The 19304-nt window shown below is 39.8% G+C and overlaps 1 long non-coding RNA gene across 1 annotated transcript in view; it reads right to left on the bottom strand.

The window, feature by feature from the left end:
- LOC137199226 (uncharacterized) overlaps positions 1–19304 on the bottom strand; it is a 348155-nt gene that overhangs the window by 293563 nt on the left and 35288 nt on the right. The gene's annotated exons all lie outside the window — the stretch shown is intronic.

Below are 19304 nucleotides of genomic sequence, written 5' to 3'. Positions count from 1 at the left end.
ACAGAAGATTCTGAAACTCTGCTCTGGCTGACCCTCTATTCATCCAGGCTGAACTTTTGTTCATTCACATTTTAAGAGCATGGCTGAAGGAGGACAGAGAGTAGTAAAGAATACATTAAGGATATTTTTACTTTCTTCCATTTTTCTCTTTCCAGACACCTTCACCCATTTCTTGTGTTTTGTGGAAGCAAATGCAAGACAGTACAATTTCTCTTTAAAATAGTGTGAAAAAGAAAGTTTTGTGGCACACCCTTGGCAATCAACCTCAAACTGTTTACAAAAAACAGAAAAAATGGCAAGCAGTGAACAGTAGGACCTTATTCACGTGTCTACTTACACTTGAAAAGCACACAAGGTCCAGCCAGACGCTTAGTGATGCTGGAAAGTGTGACAGGATACGGTGCTGGAAAGGAAGAGACTAATTAGCTACACAAGTTCAAGCACCAAAGACAAGAAAAGAGGAGCCGGTGTGTGTGTGTGTGTGTGTGTGTGTGTGTGTGTGTTAGAGAGCCTTCCAAAGGAGTGAGGACTAATGGTAAACAGGATCTGTACAGAATCATAACGGGAGCCTCCTTTTCTTGTATCCTTTCTTTGCCTTGCAATGACCTCACTTCACTCACAAACACACACAGCTATCTTGCATGATTCAGAGATTGATTCGCAACACAAGACCATCCGACCAGGACTGACTTGGATGTCACTCCTAATCAGGCTTCAAAACCACATGACCACAGGCAATGAGGCCTGATTGACAAACAAATCCTTACAACTTTTTCTTTTGTCTCATTATTCGTCAGATAATTTTTCTTCTCCCAATTAGAATAGGAGGATAGTCTTTAACGTGGGCTTTATGTATAACATTCTTGTAAATGGATGGACTGTACATGTATAGTGCCTTTCTAGTCTTCTGACCACTCCAAGCACTTTCACACTACAAATCACATTCACCCATTCACACACATTCATACACTGAATAGGTACAGGGGCTACCATGCAAGGTCCTAACCTGCCCATCAGAGGAAATCTAATCATTCACACACTGATGGCACAGCTATCAAGAGCAATTTGAGGTTAAGTATATTGCCCAAGGACACATCGACATGTGGACTGGAGGAGCCGGGAATTGAACCACTGATCTTCTGATTAGTGGACGACCCACTCTACCTCCTGAGCCACAGCCACCCCAACCCTCCTTGTCATTGTTGCCTGTTTTTTTTTTGTTTTGTTTTTGTTTGTTTTTTTTTTGATTGTTTTTTTTTTTTTTTTTTTTTACAAATTTAGGGGTCCAAGCATCAATAGTGTTGGATGAAGCCCTATTGGTTTTGTTATTGTTGAAGTCCCCCTCTAGTTAAAAATGTCTTTTTATTATTGTCTCCTGACTGTGATTGAGTTTCACTGTGCAGAATGATATTGTATGTGCAGTTTGACACTAGAAAGCTGTTTTCAAATTAATCTGCCGAAAGAAGAAAGTTTTTTTGTGCTATCTGTAAATCTGAGTTCAAGAACTGTACCTATGAGCAGGATTTGTGACATCACAAGTAGTTTGGAAACACATCATGGTCCAGTATGCAACTTAGACAAGTGTGATGTGGAAACTTGAAGCCTCCACTGCACAAATACTGAATAGACTGAAAAATACATGGTGACATTAGATTTGCAAGGTCAAAGCACTTTAGGTGGTGCAGCAGGATTATCTTATTTGTATTTGAATCGCCACTTTTCAATATTTAATATTGTGACAGAAAATATATTGCCTTATTTTATATTATATATATAGACAAACAACAGAAGAAGGCAGTGGTGATAGATGTAGCAATCCCAAGCGACAACAACATCAGGAAGAAGGAACACGAGAAGCTCGAAAAATACCAAGGGCTGAAAGAGAAGCTAGAAGAGATGTGGGGAGTAAAGGCAACAGTAGTGCCAGTGGTAATTGGAGCACTGGGGGCTGTGACCTACAAACTAGGAGAGTGGCTCCAGCAGATTCCAGGTACAACAGCTTAGGTCTCTGTCCAGAAGAGCGCAGTCCTAGAAACAGCTAAGATACTGCGCAGAACCCTCAAACTCCTAGGCCTCTGGTAGAGGACCCAAGCTTGAGAAAGACACACCACCACCACCACCATCCCCCATGGGAGAGGGGTGAGAGGGGGATTTTTTTTTTTGTACATTAAACTACTCTCTCCATAAAGAAACCCAATACATATATAAAAGAAATAGGTGAACTTTATTTTACTGTTTTCACAGTTTATGTCTTAGTAATATAAAGAAATAATAATATTTTCCTGCCATCCAGTGCTTTCTCTGTCTCCTGAGTAACTTACTTTGTAGGGTAGTGTCAGTGTTAGAGTGGATGCTTCTCCTTAGTCTTAAATGTCTCCTTGTTTCCCTCACCTGTGTGTCTTAATCCTTCCCACGTAAGATGCGAGGGAGGAAAAGATGTGAGGGAAGAGGAGTAGTGGAAACACATTTTTAGAGAAATAAGACATCCTTTACTCTGAACCATCATCTGCGGTGACGTCAATTTCTGATGACAGCGGCAAAGTTGGCTCACCTGTTAGTGTACAGGTGTTAACAGCTCTTTGGCATCTTTTGGTGCCCTGTAGTTTGTATTTGCATGGATAGTGTGAAATCTATTCAAATAATAATAAGGGCACAGAGTTCACTGCCAGCACAACATGACAAAAGACATTGTGAAATATCTGCATCTTTCTCTTAAAATAAGCTGTTTGACAAACATCTGCACACTATATTGAGAACAGATCCCACAAAAGTTACTGTTACTGTAAAGTTACTGTTCAGACACATTTCTACTGGAAGCAACATTTTTTTAATATATTAATTATTTGAGTGTACATTTATTGATATTCTTTTTGTAAACTGATTATTTAATTACAGTATCTGTGATGAGAATGTCTTGTAATTTCTAAGAATATTTTGGCGACTAGCTCATGTCAAAATATACTTTCTGACTGTCACACTGGTTGGATGGTATTGTGTTGCGATTTTTTTAGCTTCATAAAAACCAATAGCTATTTAAATAAAATGTTTTCACTGCTGGAACACAACAGACTCAGCTCCTCTCCCTCTATTATCATGATGCATGTGAAAATGGGAAAAGAAAAATAAAATCTTTCTGATGAATGATTTTGTTTTATGCTTTCTTTATCAATCAGACCTGCAGTGAACAAAAATAACACAATTTTAACTAGATTGGTGTAGGATAAAGTCCCTGCATGTTTCGAATGCAAACAGCACAAGCCTCAAACAATGGACCAGCTCCTTCTTCAGCCCCCAGGAATCTTGGCCAATAAAGTGAGAGTCCCAGACTCCTCACTGACCAAACCATCTAAACAAGCTCCTGCAAACAGAAAGGATAAGATAAGGAACCTCCCATCCCCTGCATGGTCAACAACCAGACCACTGACCCAAACCATCTTTGATACTTTAAGCTACAAGAACAAGCAAGATAGGCAGATCAATTCACACTGGAGTGTGAACTGATTGTTGGGAAAACATGTGGACCAGAGTTTACCACATGTTTCAAGACTCCAAGAAACCTGAGCCCCGGGGGTTAGCACCCAAAGTGTGAAGCTCCACCCATGGATCCAGGTTATCAAAACAAGAGATTCCCCTCTTATCTTTCTCTTTTCTCCACGAGCTGCAGCAGGAGCAGCTCCTTGCTCTCTTTCTCCTTCAGCTTCAGGAGCAGCTGCTTGATCTTTCACACCTCCAGCAGCTGCTGGAGCAGCTCTCTGCTCTCTTGTGTGGCCTGCTCACAGCAGACACACACTTTCTTCTTTACGGCAGAAGACGCGAGAGCCTGCCTAAGACTCAGAAACTACATTTCCTTGTGCCAGCAGCTAACACACAAGTCTGCTGGCCAGTTACCAAGTACAGGAGCCGCGAAATGGAGTTAGCTTGCCACTAACTCTACACAAAGGAGTGACCTGGGCCCTCTGCACGACTGGAGTGCTCTCTCCCCAGCAACGCCTGCATCTTTCAACTTCAGAGCCAAAGCCTTCTCAGCCTGACTCACCCATGGATTCACTGGCTACAAAGCAGGACACCACAAAGCATCTCTTCCTTCATGGACTGGTAACAACTGGGCATAGCCTAGCAACACAGTGAAGCATAGTACGGCTAAGCAAGAATGTTTAACTCAAACAATGTACTGTATGTGTATTGATTTGTTTAAGGTTATACATTGAACTGTTGTTGTGATGGCCTTGTTGCCTATAGTCAGGTTACTGCATAGCCACACCGCTAGGTTAATGTTAGCATGCTTAACACATGTTACATCCAGTAACTAGGCCTTGCATGCAACTAACCTCATTTTAACCTGGCACCTTTAGCATACACCAATTGGCCTTGAATAGAGAACCACACAGTTAAGACGGTAAAACCTAGTTTGGCGAACTTTGGTTCAGGCAGCACATGTGGTTCAAGACACCACATGGTCTGGCCTTTTATCTCTGTAGTTCCCTTTATCAGCCAAAGTGTCTGCATGCCATGTGCTCAGTCACCAGGTGACTGCAGCCATCTTGCTATTGTCTTCCCTACACACACACACGCACACTCACACTTGTATATAGGTACACTTAGCTAGATTAGTATTGTGTGTTGCTTTTACCCTTTTGTTAAATAAATGCTTTTGGATATACTTGTTGTCTGTTTTAATGTTGCACAAGAATGAGTTTTGCCAACCCCTGCTCTGTAAAGAACTCCAAGTCCTTCAACCTTAACTAGCTATTGATATAGTGATTTTGTTTATAGTTATTAAATTAATTATTAATCAAAGTCCCAAATGCATAGATTAGTACACTTTGAGACTGAATTGGCTATCTTTTTCCCTGAGTCCAGGGTGGTGCCGGTTATTATTAATTCTTATTAATAATTTTATTGATTTTAATAATTAACAATTATCTTTGATAATCGTTAATTATTGCTGATAGCCAAACTTGTAGCCACAGCCCAACATGATAGTACCATTTGGATAAACAACTCCCACCATTGATTATCATAACTCACCTCTAAGAGCCAGTCACACACAGAGATGAGCCGGCACCAACTTTAATCCCACAGTGGATTTTAATTTTCAGGACTTGAGTGACCAACCCAAGAACTGATCACTGGGAAAACCAGCATAAGGCAAAAGACATTCTGCACAATATGCCATGCTCCAGTGACACAGACACACACTCACACACACACACACACACAAACACACACACACCCCCTCAAATGGCATGGACTCCTGCCGTTTGCTGTCAGACCAAAGACCAGAGGACTGTAAAATCCATGAATTAGTTTTAGATTTTATCTAAGGACAATTATTGTTGTATGTTGATATGTGTATATCATATGTGTGTTGTTATGTACTTTGGTTAGACTTTTATTCCACTGCCTTTAAGCCAAGACATGTACTACTAACATAATCCCATCATCTATGACAACACTATCATGTTTAGTACCATTCTGCTTGTTTCACTGTAAGAACGCTAAAGCTATAATCCAAATTGCAAAATTAGGAATCATGCAATTGTTAAATTGTAAATACTTTGATTAATGGAGTAACCCTATTCAGGAACTATACCCTCCTGTCCATGGATGGGGGGGACTGACTTTACTCCCCCAGAACTCTGCAACCCTGGAATTGGCCAGGAGGCACGTTCTGGGTGGGCAGACTGAAACTTTAAAACAGTGTCTTATCTGAGACTCTGTGCTGTTTTTGGGCTGTCTGCTGTTTCGTTGTTTTAAACTGCTGTTTTTAAGCTGTTTTTAAGCGGCTCTTTTGGACTGCTTGATGCCGGTTGCTGGTTCTTCTTGCTTTCTGCCATGCCGGTGGAAAGCTTGCAGTTTGCTAGTCTGAAGACGTGACTCAGAGCATCTTCTGAATCTGGAGTCAGGAATTGAGGATCAAGCCTAGGAGAGCATGAGAGCATAAGCCAGGAGCTCTCTTCCAAAGGAACCTTTTCAAGTCCGGACCGGCCGACTCACTCATCACTACCAGAGCCAGACTCCAGCTCCTCACCCCAGCACAATGGACTCCAATGTTCTCCACAAGAAGCCACCCCAGGGAGCAAGCAAGTATTCATACAAAACCTCCATCAACTTGCTTAAACCCTGGTGCTTTCATGATTTGTAATTTCAATTGGCAATTCTGAACTTAGCTGTGGTACCGTTGATTTGACTTGCTGCTTCTCAGGTAACAGTCATTTCATCTGTTTTTTCAGGTTTTTCATACCACCTACCTAACAGATAACTCTGCATCATGCATTTCAATCATTCACTAGCCATAGCCCTGTGAACCAGTTTCCCTTTCCCTCTTGTATCTGGTCTGTAAAATGTTGTAGTGTTAAGTACTTGTAGCTGTAGTATTAGTAATAAATGTGTATGTATCTAAAGTGAACTTGTTTGTGTTTTCTGGTGCTTGCATCTCAGTCACTTAACCTTAAAAGACCTATACCTTTGCAAAATCATAATTCTAATAGACCTCTCTTGTGTGTCCAACAAGGAGGACTATTTCCCTATTAATATGCTTACTCTAATATGAGTTATGTCACTGGATGAATAATTTCATGTTGGAGTTGTGCACAATAATATTTCATAATTCTCCCCATAAAATTATAAAGATATTTGAGTGCACAAATTCCTACATTGGGAATCAGAAAACAATCTGAAAAATCTAAACCTAGGAGTGATATTACACCTGAGTTGGTTTATGTTATTTGTCGCAGTGTATAACTGTGATGATGTAGTATCAGCTAAGTCTGATAAGCTACGGCATCCAGTCACTGCAGATTTCCAATAAAGGGATGTATCGGTTTGATAAAAGACTTCAGTGTAGAATGTCTCTCCACGCTCAAGCCTCCTCCAGGCAGCCGTCTTGCTTCTCTGAACAGTAAGGCCATGTTCAGACCAAAAACAGCAGTGCGTGAAAATAGTACAAGGGCTATGGTGGTGGGATACCGGTGAGACCATGAAATATGATCCAGGAAGTCGAGTTGGAGTTACAGATTAATGCATTTAAAGGCTTGTCAGATGCCAAGCTTATCAGAAGCATTTAAAGGCTTATCAGAAGGATTTTACAGCTCTGGAAAGTTATCACAGCAGCGAATGTTTTATCATTTGTCACAGCGATCACAAGGTAAACAGTCAAATATGGCATTCACATTACCAAGTGATCCACCAGGAATGTGTGCTTGCTTTTATGTGATTGGCCAATGCAGTGCCTTGTCGGATGATGTCGGGTTGCGTTGCAGCAAAAGTTGAACCCGGGTCAACTTTTTGCTTAGCCCTATATGCACCTACGGTGCCACCATGTGGCCAGTAATATATGATTCTGTGTACATTTTGATTTTTGACCAATGACTCATGAACCCTGAGGCCTGGGGGGGAAAAAAGGAAGAAAAAGAAATCCTTGGATCATTATATATCTTTCAAATTGGGACCTCAGCAATGAAAAAAAATGGCAAGAGATGGCGATGGCTATGAGCAGGAGGTTTGTAATTTAATGTGTTTTCTGGTGATGTATAATGTTGCTTGTAACCAGTTATTTAGATTAACATTATTTATTTAAATATTTTTTACTCATTATCAAATTAGTTTTATAGATGGCATAAAATATTAACTAAAGCTAGACAGCAGCTACGCAAGCTAGCGCTAGTTAGCTACAACAGATGTATGTAACAGATTATTATATATTTTTTAAACACATTAAGACATTTTAGATTTGGTCTGCAAGAAGTCCAAAATAATTTCAAAGCTGTGATGGTGTGATACCACAGGGAGCAAACACAGTGAGGGAAATTGTACTTTAGGTGCAGTAACCTTGGCCTTTATTTTGAAGGCAACTGGGACTTCCGGTCTTTTTCTCTGTGGTTCTTTCTAACTTAACACAGTTTAAACATGCCAGTATCAATTCTGTTGGAACTCCATCACATCAATCCAATTGTACCTGCATCAGGATAACCTATGCTGTTGTAGCAACCCGTTCTCATTCCCAGGTCTTCAAATACCAATGCTTTGTCATGCCCCTTGGCATCTGATACTGATGTACAAGGTACCCTTTAGCATCTGTATGAGATGCACCAGGCTTTCAACTAACTCAAATGAAAATCTGTGGCAATATTAGACACCCAGAGCAACTGCTCCGGCCATACATTCACTCCAAAATTAACCCGACTGTGGCACTATAAGATGCTTTGAGCATCAGTCCAGTGGGTGGACCAGAGGACCCACAGCGCAGAAGTATTTTCCTCACTGTCAATTGCCATGGTAAGGTTTTCTTTTAATGATCCTCAACAAAAACACAAAAATCCACTTAATATCTCAACAATACAGAAGGTTAATGTTATGGCCTTCAGTTTTATTTATTTCTACTTCAATTCTGAGAAATAATTCTTTTTTGTTAGTTTTGGATAGAGGAAGGCTAAATTACCCATGATCCTCAGCCACCGTTGCAATGGAGACAAAGACAATCTGCTTTGTTACCCATTACAAAACTGTAATTTATTTCAAACTGATTAAGGAAGACCGTAAGGAATCTGGGAGTTATCTTTGATCAGGATATGTCCTTTAACTCCCACATAAATCAAATCTCAAGGACTGCCTTTTTTCACTTAGGTAATATCACAAAAATCAGGCACATCCTGTCCCTAAAAGATGCAGAAAAACTAGTTCACGCATTTGTTACTTCTAGGCTGGATTATTGCAATTCCTTATTATCAGGCTGCCCTAACAAGTCTCTAAAGACTCTCCAGCTGGTCCAGAATGCAGCTGCACGTGTATTGACTAAAACTAGAAAAAGAGACTACATTTCTCCCATTTTAGCTTCACTACATTGGCTTCCTGTAAAATCTAGAATAGAATTTAAAATCCTTCTCCTAACTTACAAAGCCCTTAATGGTCAGGCACCATCATATCTTGAAGAGCTCATAATACCGTATTATCCCACTAGAACACTGCGCTCCCAGTATGCAGGCTTACTGGTGGTTCCTACAGTCTTTAAAAGTAGAATGGGAGGCAGAGCCTTCAGCTATCAGGCTCCTCTTCTATGGAACCATCTACCGGATTCAGTCCGGGGTGCAGACACCCTCTCTATGTTTAAGAGTAGGCTTAAAACTTTCCTTTTTGATAAAGCTTATAGTTAGGGCCGACCAGGCTCGCCTTGGATCAGCCCTTAGTTATGCTGCTATAGGCCTAGACTGCTGGGGGACTTCCCATGATGCACTGAGCTCCTCTCTCCTCCTCCTCCTCTCCATCTGTATGCATTCATGTAACATCAATGCATGTCACTAACTTTGCTTCTTCCCCGGAGTTTTTTGTGCTTTCTCATCTCACAGGAAAACCTGAGTCCCGGGCCGAACCTTCGCGGTCCTTCACAGTCCTGATGGCATCCTTCCCTGGCTACTGCTGCTTGTGCTTGTTGTTGTTGTTGTTGTTGTGATTGTTTTTCTTCTGTCCCCCCTCCCCCTTTCCCTCTCTCTTTCTCTCTCTCAACCCAACCGGTCAAAGCAGATGGCCGCCCACCAAGAGCCGGGGTCTGCTTGAGGTTTCTACCCGTTAAAGGGGAGTTTTTCCTTACCACTGTCGCCAAGTGCTTGCTCATGGGGGAATTGTTGGGTCTCTGTAAATTAAAGAGTACGGTCTTGACCTGCTCTATGTGAAAAGTGCCTTGAGATGACTTCTGTTGTGATATGGCGCTATATAAATAAAGATTGATTGATTGATTGATTGATTAAGATTTTGTGTGCGCCTGGTTTATGGAGTCACCCTCTACACACAAACACACACACACACACACACACACACACACACACACACAGACATGTTTCCATCAGAGGACGTTACATTGACTTACATTCATTTCCTGGAGACTTATCCTAACCTTAACCATAACCACCACATGCCTAACCCTAACGCTAACATAACCCTAAACTTACCTCAACTTTGAACCAAGTCTTCACCCTAAAATGAATGCTTTACTTTAAGGGGACTTTTTGTTCCCATAAGGGAAGCAAGTCCCCACAATGTGAGGAATACCTGGACCAGACACACACATACACACACATACACACACTCACACACACAAACTTTGGAGTGCTTAATTGGATGAGGTAGCTCAATATAAATTGAAGGAGCCAATGTTTTAAGAATAATGCTGCAAGCAGTGATGATCGGGCCCTTGCACCTTAGTGTTTATTGGGATGCGCTGCACTCAAAGTGCTGTTATTGTGGAGCAACATGATGCAGCAAGACATTAACCAGATGCCAACTGACATATATATACATATTCATGGGTACTGGACATTGCATACAAGAGACAACTATCACTTCCTGTGTCCACTATGTGGTGTTAGAAAGATTGCACTAAATGTATTTTATGTTGCTGCATATGAAATGTAGACCACACACTTTAAATTTCATGTAAGTCAAAAGGACTTTGTAACTTAAGGTTTGCTTCCTGTTGCCACCAGGAGATGCTACAGAAGTGGGCCAATATAGCCAATGTAACAATACATTTATTGGAGGTGGCCTGACACGCATATGCATTTTCATGAATATTGGATGTTGCAAAAAGATTTTGATAACTTTTCATTGCATTGCCCACCTAAAAATGGCAAAAATTGCAAAGTAAATTCAAAATGGCTGACTTCCAGCTTTTTTGTGCGTCTGGCGATAGTACATGTGCCTATCAAAGGGGCTTTGAATTTGAAATTTTCCATGGGGCGCTATCGAGATATTGAAAAGTTAAATTTTCACCACTTCTGATGCACGTGCAAAGTTTAATGAGTTGAGTGATGTTTAGCCCCTCAAAAATGGGGTTCTTTGGGGAGAAAAAGAGATACAATAGGCCTTTGCACCACTAGATGCTCAGGCCCTAATTACTCCTCTACCTCCTCTTCTACTGGTAATCATTCACCATCATAGCTCACATTGATGTCAGGAACAGCACCAGTGTTACAACATACACTTTTAAGGGTTACTGGCAGAGAGTGAAAGTAGTATTGACCTGTCTGAAAGGGCAGACGGACAGCAAACATCCAAATAAATACAGTGAGCTACTAGGCAGACAAGAAATCAACAGGACATTTATTCCGTGTGAATTAGATTTATTTGATTTCACGTCTGGTCAACATGTCCTTCCAAGGTTATCTCTTGCAGTGGCCTCCTCTCTGCTGACAGGCAAACACAGGCAAAATAATGATGAATGTAAACGAGTAAAGTGGTGCATGTGTGTCATTGTGTTTAACACATTGATTGAAATTTTTTTATTTTTTGTTAAGCTATATTTACTCGTAATTAAAATCAATCACAAAATATTTTATTACTGAGCTCTTAACAGGCTTCCATTAAAATGGCAAAAATGACAAAATAGAATCAGTGTATGTTCCAGTAACCATTTAATAACTAAACATAAGAGAAAGAGAATGTGACAAGATTAGACCATTAATCAAGCACCAGTAACCCTGATACAGTATGGTAATGCAGTGCTGCTTCACATTTAATGACGTGTTCTTAATGAATGACTGTCCCTGGTACCTTGTGGTGTTCAGCTACTGATAGAGAGGGTTGACATGCAACAACACCTGTGTCTGGGCAATAGACCATTTGTATATGGTCTGGACAAATGCACAGCCCTGACACTGATTCCTAACTGAATGCAAGAATCTTTCAATGTTTCCCAATGAAGATGTCTTAACCTGCTCTGTGTGTCAGCGAACAGGCTGAGCAACGTGTCGCTTGTTTGAAAAACCACTCGCCCTGGCTCTATTTTAGAGAAGTTTCGAGCACTTAACCCCTCCAGTGTAGCAGTCAACATGGATGAAGAGAAAGTAAGAGTTAAGATAAATCCACTTTTTAATCCCAAAAGTTTAAAAAACAAAAAAGAGCTCTCCTCCCGCCAGTAAACAGCTCCAGATCAGAGCAGAATCCGGTGTGATTCTAGGTGTTATTCCTCCAGAGGCTCCGGCTCTGCCCCCAGCTCTCTCCAGAGCTCCCAGGTGTTCTGTCAGTGAGCAGTGGCTCTGTCCCTCTGCTCCGTCCAGTCCTCTACACACACTCACACTTAGCGTTGAGACATTGCTTGTGGTATAGCTGGACAATTTTTTGCATTGCATGCGCTACAGTTCGCTCTCTTGCTGTACGTTAGGAAGAGGTGTGACACTGTCACTCTTTTTATTCTTTACCTTTTTGGCCATTCTGGTGGAATGGAGGCATGGAACTATAAGTGGTAACACAACATAACACAACATTCATTCCTCTTGAGACCCCCACTATTTAAAATTGTTCCTTCTGTGGTGGACATTTTGTTCTTGCATCCCTCCTTTTATTCATTTCAGTTAGTCTTTAAAGTTGTACTGTGCTCTAAAGAGAATATTGGCTTTCCATTTATACTCCCATGTATCCAGGTAGTCTGCTGAAAACGACATCTTCCTTTCTGCACAAAATGGCCAGCGGGCACATTTTATGGTCACGGAAAAGGTCTGTCAAAGGAGGTTTCTACATTGTTACAACTCCCAAGTGAACTGCGTGCTAATGGTTTTAAATAGTGCAGGGGAACTCCAGGGCTGCCAGCTGTACATGACTATAAAACTGGTGTTGGCTGTTGGACTGCAGGAATAGGCTTACTTCCACAGTCCAGTTAGGCATGGACCTGTCGATCTCACTCTCCTTTATTCTTGAATGTTGACTGGTCTGGTACCTCTGGAAAGCCCAGCATTCCAGGCTGGTCAGGACAGGCATTCCTTGGTTAGTAGTTCATTTTAGACAAGAGAAGATATGGACAAAACATCATCAAAAAAAAAAGGAACAAAACTTGCAGTGAGTTTCACATGGCCAATCCCCACATGAGTCAGCCCCACCTAAATCCAAGAGCCAAAAGCTACAGCCATAAAATAGAAAGGTGTTGCCACAGTGACATCAAAAATTGGAGGTGCAATCCACCCAAATACAAACTGAAAGTCCTCACAGAGAATGGTATCCTGCTGTACAAATCCACTATTAAGGCCAAGGATTTGATGCATATATGTATATGTATATAATATATATCTATCTATGTGTGTGTGTGTGTGTGTGTGTGTGTGTGTGTGTGTTTATGTATATGTATATGTATATGTACACACACACACACAAACACACTCAAACTTTTCCTTTTCCTTACATTTTTCTGAACTTGGTATTGAAGTTGCCCATATGCAGATGTAGTCACTTGTTCTGACTGGTGTTTAAATATAGAAAAATAGACCAAATTTCCCTTTGGTCTGTTTCTTCACTTTTTTTGTGTGATTATCATTCATCATTGTGCCTCTCACACCAAATATGTGGCAAATGAAACACTTCATAGTCCCCTCCAGTCTAGCCTTTCTTTTTGAGAATATTTTCTGTATTATTCAAGTGTTTTGTATGTATTTCAAAGCAGTTGAGTCGACTTTCAAGTTGGTTGCAATATTTTATGGTTGTTAAGATCCCCTTCTCAATATTGTTGATTTGTTTCACATTATTTGCTCTTACATATCACACACATACTTTCTTTTTAGATAGGCACTGACCATCTAATTATCAACCAGGGTTAATATACTTTTAAATGCAAATTGTACAATATTTTACAGTACTATACATTCTTGTTTAGTTGATGTGTTTGGAAGACCTGTGATGTATAAACTAATGTGATTATATAATTACTTTGCTTTTGTTTATAGACCAATGGTCCAATTTCAAACTAATAATATTTAAATAACAAACTGTGCATGTTTATTTGTATACCAGGTTCATAGCAAAATTGGTACCTATGCACTTTCAGAGAACTGCCTTTTCATCTCAGCGTTCTTACTTGTAATTAGTTCTATCAAGGGTACAGTTAGCTAACATTGTAAAGTCCTTCAATAAAAAGAAGAAGTTACTTTGTATGATAAACTTAATAGTCCCCTCCAGAAAGGTTTTAAGACAAGGATGGGTATCATTGGAATTGTATTGATGCTACTACTTTAATCAATACTCCTTTAGGAATATGCAATAAAAAAAATAAAATAATAAAATAAATAAATAAATAAATAATAATAATAATAATAACAATAAATTCAGGAGAGAAAGACAGAGAGGAAAGATTGCACTCACAACCATTAACTACACCAGAACCATATTTTACTATCCGCTGATCTCACTCCCTGGTTTCCTCAAGTATTAAGTATAAAATAACCCATAATAAAAAGGGACGAAGAGGCAAAAATCTCCAGAAGCGGGTTTGTGGCACCCTAACTCAACAGCAGAAGCTGTACTATCGGAAGAACAGTTGTATGCAAACATTTGGGCACCCACTGACAAATAACATTTTGGAGAATTGAAAAGATGTAAACACACAGTCTCTCTAGAATACAGAGAAAAACACAATATTTTCAGCAAACATTAATTCATAGTTAATTCTTGTGTCATAAATTGAACAAAAAACCCCCGAAACAAAACAAAAAAGAAAACACAGCCTCCATGATATATGTTAAATGCTGTAATGCTAACTAGTGTCCATGCTATGGTTACACTTGTCAAAAGGTAATGTTAGCCATATGCAAACTACTAATGGGTTACAAACATGTTGTGCATAAGGCTGCTTTTGTAAAAATGTACAAAATAATATCACAGAGAGAGACAAAATCTAAGTTTAACTATTTTGGTCCTTTTGAATCTTTTTTTAAGAGCAAACATGCAAGCACATTTAACTAGTGCTATATGCTTTATTATCCTCCGAAATTAGTAGGCTCCACTATAAAGCTAATAACTTATGAAACTGATTATTGTGTTGATGTTTCATGTCTCCAGACTGTGCAGGTGAATTAATTTATTTTGGTGTGTTTCAACTCAACAAAATAAAACAAAGTTTTATTTGTCACATACAAATTACAGGACAATGGCAGTGAAAGGTTTTCCCACTGTGCTACCTTTTGGGTTTATAATCTACTAGGAAACAGGAAAAGGGATGTTGACTTAATTGACACATTAGAAATGGTCTAACTATCAACCAAACTGCAGCAGCAAGTCTAGTCAAATGCCACAGACAGTCACGAATAATATCCACAGGTAAACAAACACCAAGTCTACTCTCTGACTCTGGTACATGAACAAATGTGAGTCCCGAAGTGGTCTCTTCGGTATTCTTTGGCATAGGGGCAACAGTTCAGCATGTACAGGAAGTGTAAGTATGTACGGGAGCTGAAGGTACAAGACTGTGTATATAAAGATTTCAAGGTTTACTTTATAACTATGACCCCTGCTGTGCATTTTGGCAGGAAACAGCCTATCACCAAGCTTAAAGTTCATTCACATATGCTGCTAACAGTGGCAGAAGTTAAATATTATGGTGTTGAGAAAACTGATAGTGGTCATGAAATGAACCTACAGAAACATTTCATTATACGGGAGGGTCCTGTGTTTCTATGTTAATTAACATTTAAGATATCAGTTAAAGAAAAAATTCAAATGTGAATATAGAATGGAACTCTTCCGGAATCAGTGGCCCCTCCTACTTAGCAACTCAATGATAAGATAATAATGAAGTAATGACGGCCTACTAGCTAACTACTCCCTATGATGCACCACTTTACTTAAGCCCTTCGATTGCGTTGCAGCCTGACGTGCGTGGAGGTGTGAGGGCCCATCCAACGCTGCTTACAGCTTTAATTATAATAATTCCTTGAGATACAAGAGGGCTTTGCGCTGGTCCGTACTCGGGCCCTAATAATTCCCTCTGATCCAATAGGGCCTTCACATCGCTTGGTGCTCGGGCCCTAAAGATATAATTTGCTCTTGGCAGCATACAGTATTTGAGCTGCCATATTCATATCTGAAACTCTGCATGTCCCAGACAATAATAAGTTTCCTCTGAGGTAAACACATTCAAACTGTCAGTGTGTCATGACGGGGAATGTCAAGTGTTTAAAGGGGATAAAAGCAGCGAATGTGATTGGCCAGGATTATCACAGCCTCCATCACGTCCACCTAGAATGTATGATCATGTATTCTCTCTCAGGGATGTGCAGAGGATGTTAGAGGGTCAGGGTCTCAAATTCATAAAAGGTGATTTTTGCAGATAATTAAATATATTCCTGGAATGACTACTTTTGTGACACTATTAAAGGGATATTAAGATGTATGTATTAAAATCAAACCCCTGACCAAGGTTGTTTCAAACACTGCTTCATGACAGTTAATTAATGATACATGCAAAGAAATTAAGTGTATTTTAGTGAATTCTCCTCACATATTAACCAGCCCAACTCTTACCTAGCCCTCTGACTGACATATACTCACTTGCCAAAGCTGAAGTGTAAGTAGATTATCATCAAATGAAATACTGAAGTAAAGTGCAAGTACCTTGAATTGTAAAAGTACAGTAGTTCAGTAAATATACTTATGTTCCACCACTGCTGCTTAGTGTTTGCCCCTGGGTGATATACTGTTGTGAAGCTTTACGTGTTGTAAACTCACAGTCCTTTTTTATGAGCACATTGTGCAGTTTTATAAAGAGATGTGTTCAGAGTTTTTGTCTAACACTGTAATGCAGCAACATGTGGAAAAAATGAAAATAAATGTTTTCTCCTCAACTTAGTTTTTGCTTATCAAATCACTGTTAGTGTACAAGTCATTCAAAAATGGGCACTCCAGCATTACCAGCATGGCTCTGTTAGTGATGGCTGCATTACCTGATTTTGCACACTAGGTGATGTTCAATCACCACAAACAATAATCTGGACAGAGAACATTTAGGAGAAAATAACTTACAGATTCCAATACATGAGATTACAAGTAACAGTGAGATTTAACCTATTAGTGTGTGTGTGTGTGTGTATGTGTGTGTGTGTGTGTGTGTGTGTGTGTGTGTGTGTGTGTGTGTGTGACTGGCATAATGCCCACTTTTGTGATGCACCGCTGCCCTCCAATGATTAAATACAGTATTTTCCATCACAGACAGAATAGATTTTTTATTTAATTAAAAATTCCCTTTAGAAAATTTTCACAAAAAATCTTGAGTTGTATATGTGCTTATATATTTGTCATTTAGACTTACTGTTAGGCCACCAGAACACTCAGTACAATGATGTCTGTTTACTCTGTAAATGTAGTGAACAGTAGAGCCTCTTTCACACATGAACTTTTGTCCATAAATGTCAGTTGTACATGCTGGTGTCATGATTGATAAGGACTTCCTTTTTTCCATTAAATTTTTTCCATTCTGGCAGTTTGTCTATTTGTCTATTGTCTATGTCTTTAACTCTGACACCACAGCTCAAGTGTGGCTATAATGTAGACACATTAAGGAACACAAGAAAGTCAAGGTTCATAAATGTATGAATGTATTGGTAAATAAGTATTGTAAATCAGACAAATTCAGGTTAGGGATCATAGTAAAAGTCTGAGGGTGAAGGGTGTTATGGTGACATTGAAAAATTAGCTTTTTTATGTCATGAATGTTTAATTTTTTCACCACCTGATAGTCACCTTTTCCTTAATTGTTTTCCAACAGGACATAAAACCAGTAAACTTCAGTCATGTCATGTTTTTACACTGACCACTGACCTCCTCAGTAATTGTTGTACAACAAAGGAGACATATACATATATATACACATATTATAAATGCAGTGTAGGATAGAAATGCAAAATGAGGCTCACTGTAGGCCTATGTCTACAGTTAAAAAAATATAAGGAATATTCACTTATTGTCATGCTGCTTTAAGCTACAAACTCTAGTTTGTCTGTCTGCATACCTGACCACAGAAAAGTGTACCATATATGATGATAGTCAGTGATGATAATTAGCATTGAATCACCCCAGATGGGCTCTGCTGAAGTTATGGATTAAAGTACACGGTGAAGGCTTTTCAAGTAAGCTATGAGTCAGACTCATAAACTGGGAACAGCATTGTTTACTTTGCAGAAAACAGGTGTAAGAGGGTTAAATGCTGTCCTTAAACCACAGCCGTAAGCTTGTAGTTTCCACTATAACAGTTATTATTAAACTCTTATCTAACACCCCTTACCCTCTCCGCATACTCTTTCAGCTCTGCTGCCTATTAATTTACAACAGCCATGCACATCATTATAATACCAATAAAACGTTTGTGGTTAAATGAGCGTTGATGTTGTGATATGCAGTTAAAATGCCGTGTAGAAGCTCTCATATGACCAGGCTGCCTGGTGGGCGTCATGTTTTGTCTGCATTGTTAAATGCTCTCCTGCTGACCCCCACAGCCATCTGAGGCAATGGACACAGCAAGAGGCTGGAAATCTGACCTGCACTGGGACACTCCAATTTTTTTTTCTTGTTGAGTTTTGAGTATTTCCCCAAAAGAATGAGATCTGCTCAGGATACCTTTTGGAGGCCTCTCTGTGGAGGTTTTCAGGTATGTTCAACTTGAGGAGACCCCAGGGCAAACCCAGAACAAGCTGGAGAGATCTGTCCTGGGACAAATCTGACCTTGGGATCCCCCGGGGGGAGCTGGAGGAAGTGGCGAGGCAGAGGGGTGTCTGGGGTATTTTGCTTGGTCTGCTCAAGCAGATAGCACCGGGTCTAAAATAGTGAAGTCAATGCAGAAGTGACTTAAACCTGCATTCTCTCTAAAAGCCAGCAGGGGACGACTCCACTGCCTCCAAAAAGAGGTCCAACTGTATGGAAGTCTATGACAAAATGATACCACTTTTCACTTGATTTATTACCTCAGTAAACTGTTTCCTAATGAGTTTAGTCTCGATTGCTAGTTTCAAGTCTTACTCAATAAAGCATAATATTCATTTTGTAAATTATGGTCCTGTTTAGAGTAAAAAAGATGATAAAGCAGGGTAAGCTTTACAACGTGGCTACGTTAAATGACAAGTCACTACCATGGCGACAGTGTTGATTAGGTAATGTGACCAAGGCGTAACCTCAGATTCACAGAGTATAAGTGTAGCCATAACCATCGCTATTTCAGTGTGTTTTCAGTTCACGAAAGTTAATGTTAACATTTTGGTCGCTTAAAAAAGTTGAAAAAAGCATTTGTTGTACTAAAAGACCCTCTAAAGACTCAGCTGTTCAGTTTTTCCAATAAATACATTTTGTTTTAATGGTTTTAAGTCTGTCTTTTGCTGGCGGAAATTAGCATTAGCATTATCACAGTTAACCATAGACTGTAAATGCACCATGCTAACCAAACTAGCAGCTAGTGTTCAAGTTAGCTCCACCCTCTCATCTAAATAGGGTCACTTCTGGCTCCAAAAATCCAAGATGGCGACAGTCAAAATGCCAGACTCAAGAGTTCAAAACAGGAGTCCACA

This window comes from Thunnus thynnus, chromosome 16, assembly GCF_963924715.1.
Source record: "Thunnus thynnus chromosome 16, fThuThy2.1, whole genome shotgun sequence".
Taxonomy (NCBI): Eukaryota; Metazoa; Chordata; class Actinopteri; order Scombriformes; family Scombridae; genus Thunnus; species Thunnus thynnus.
This window is presented reverse-complemented; position numbering and strand designations above follow the sequence as displayed.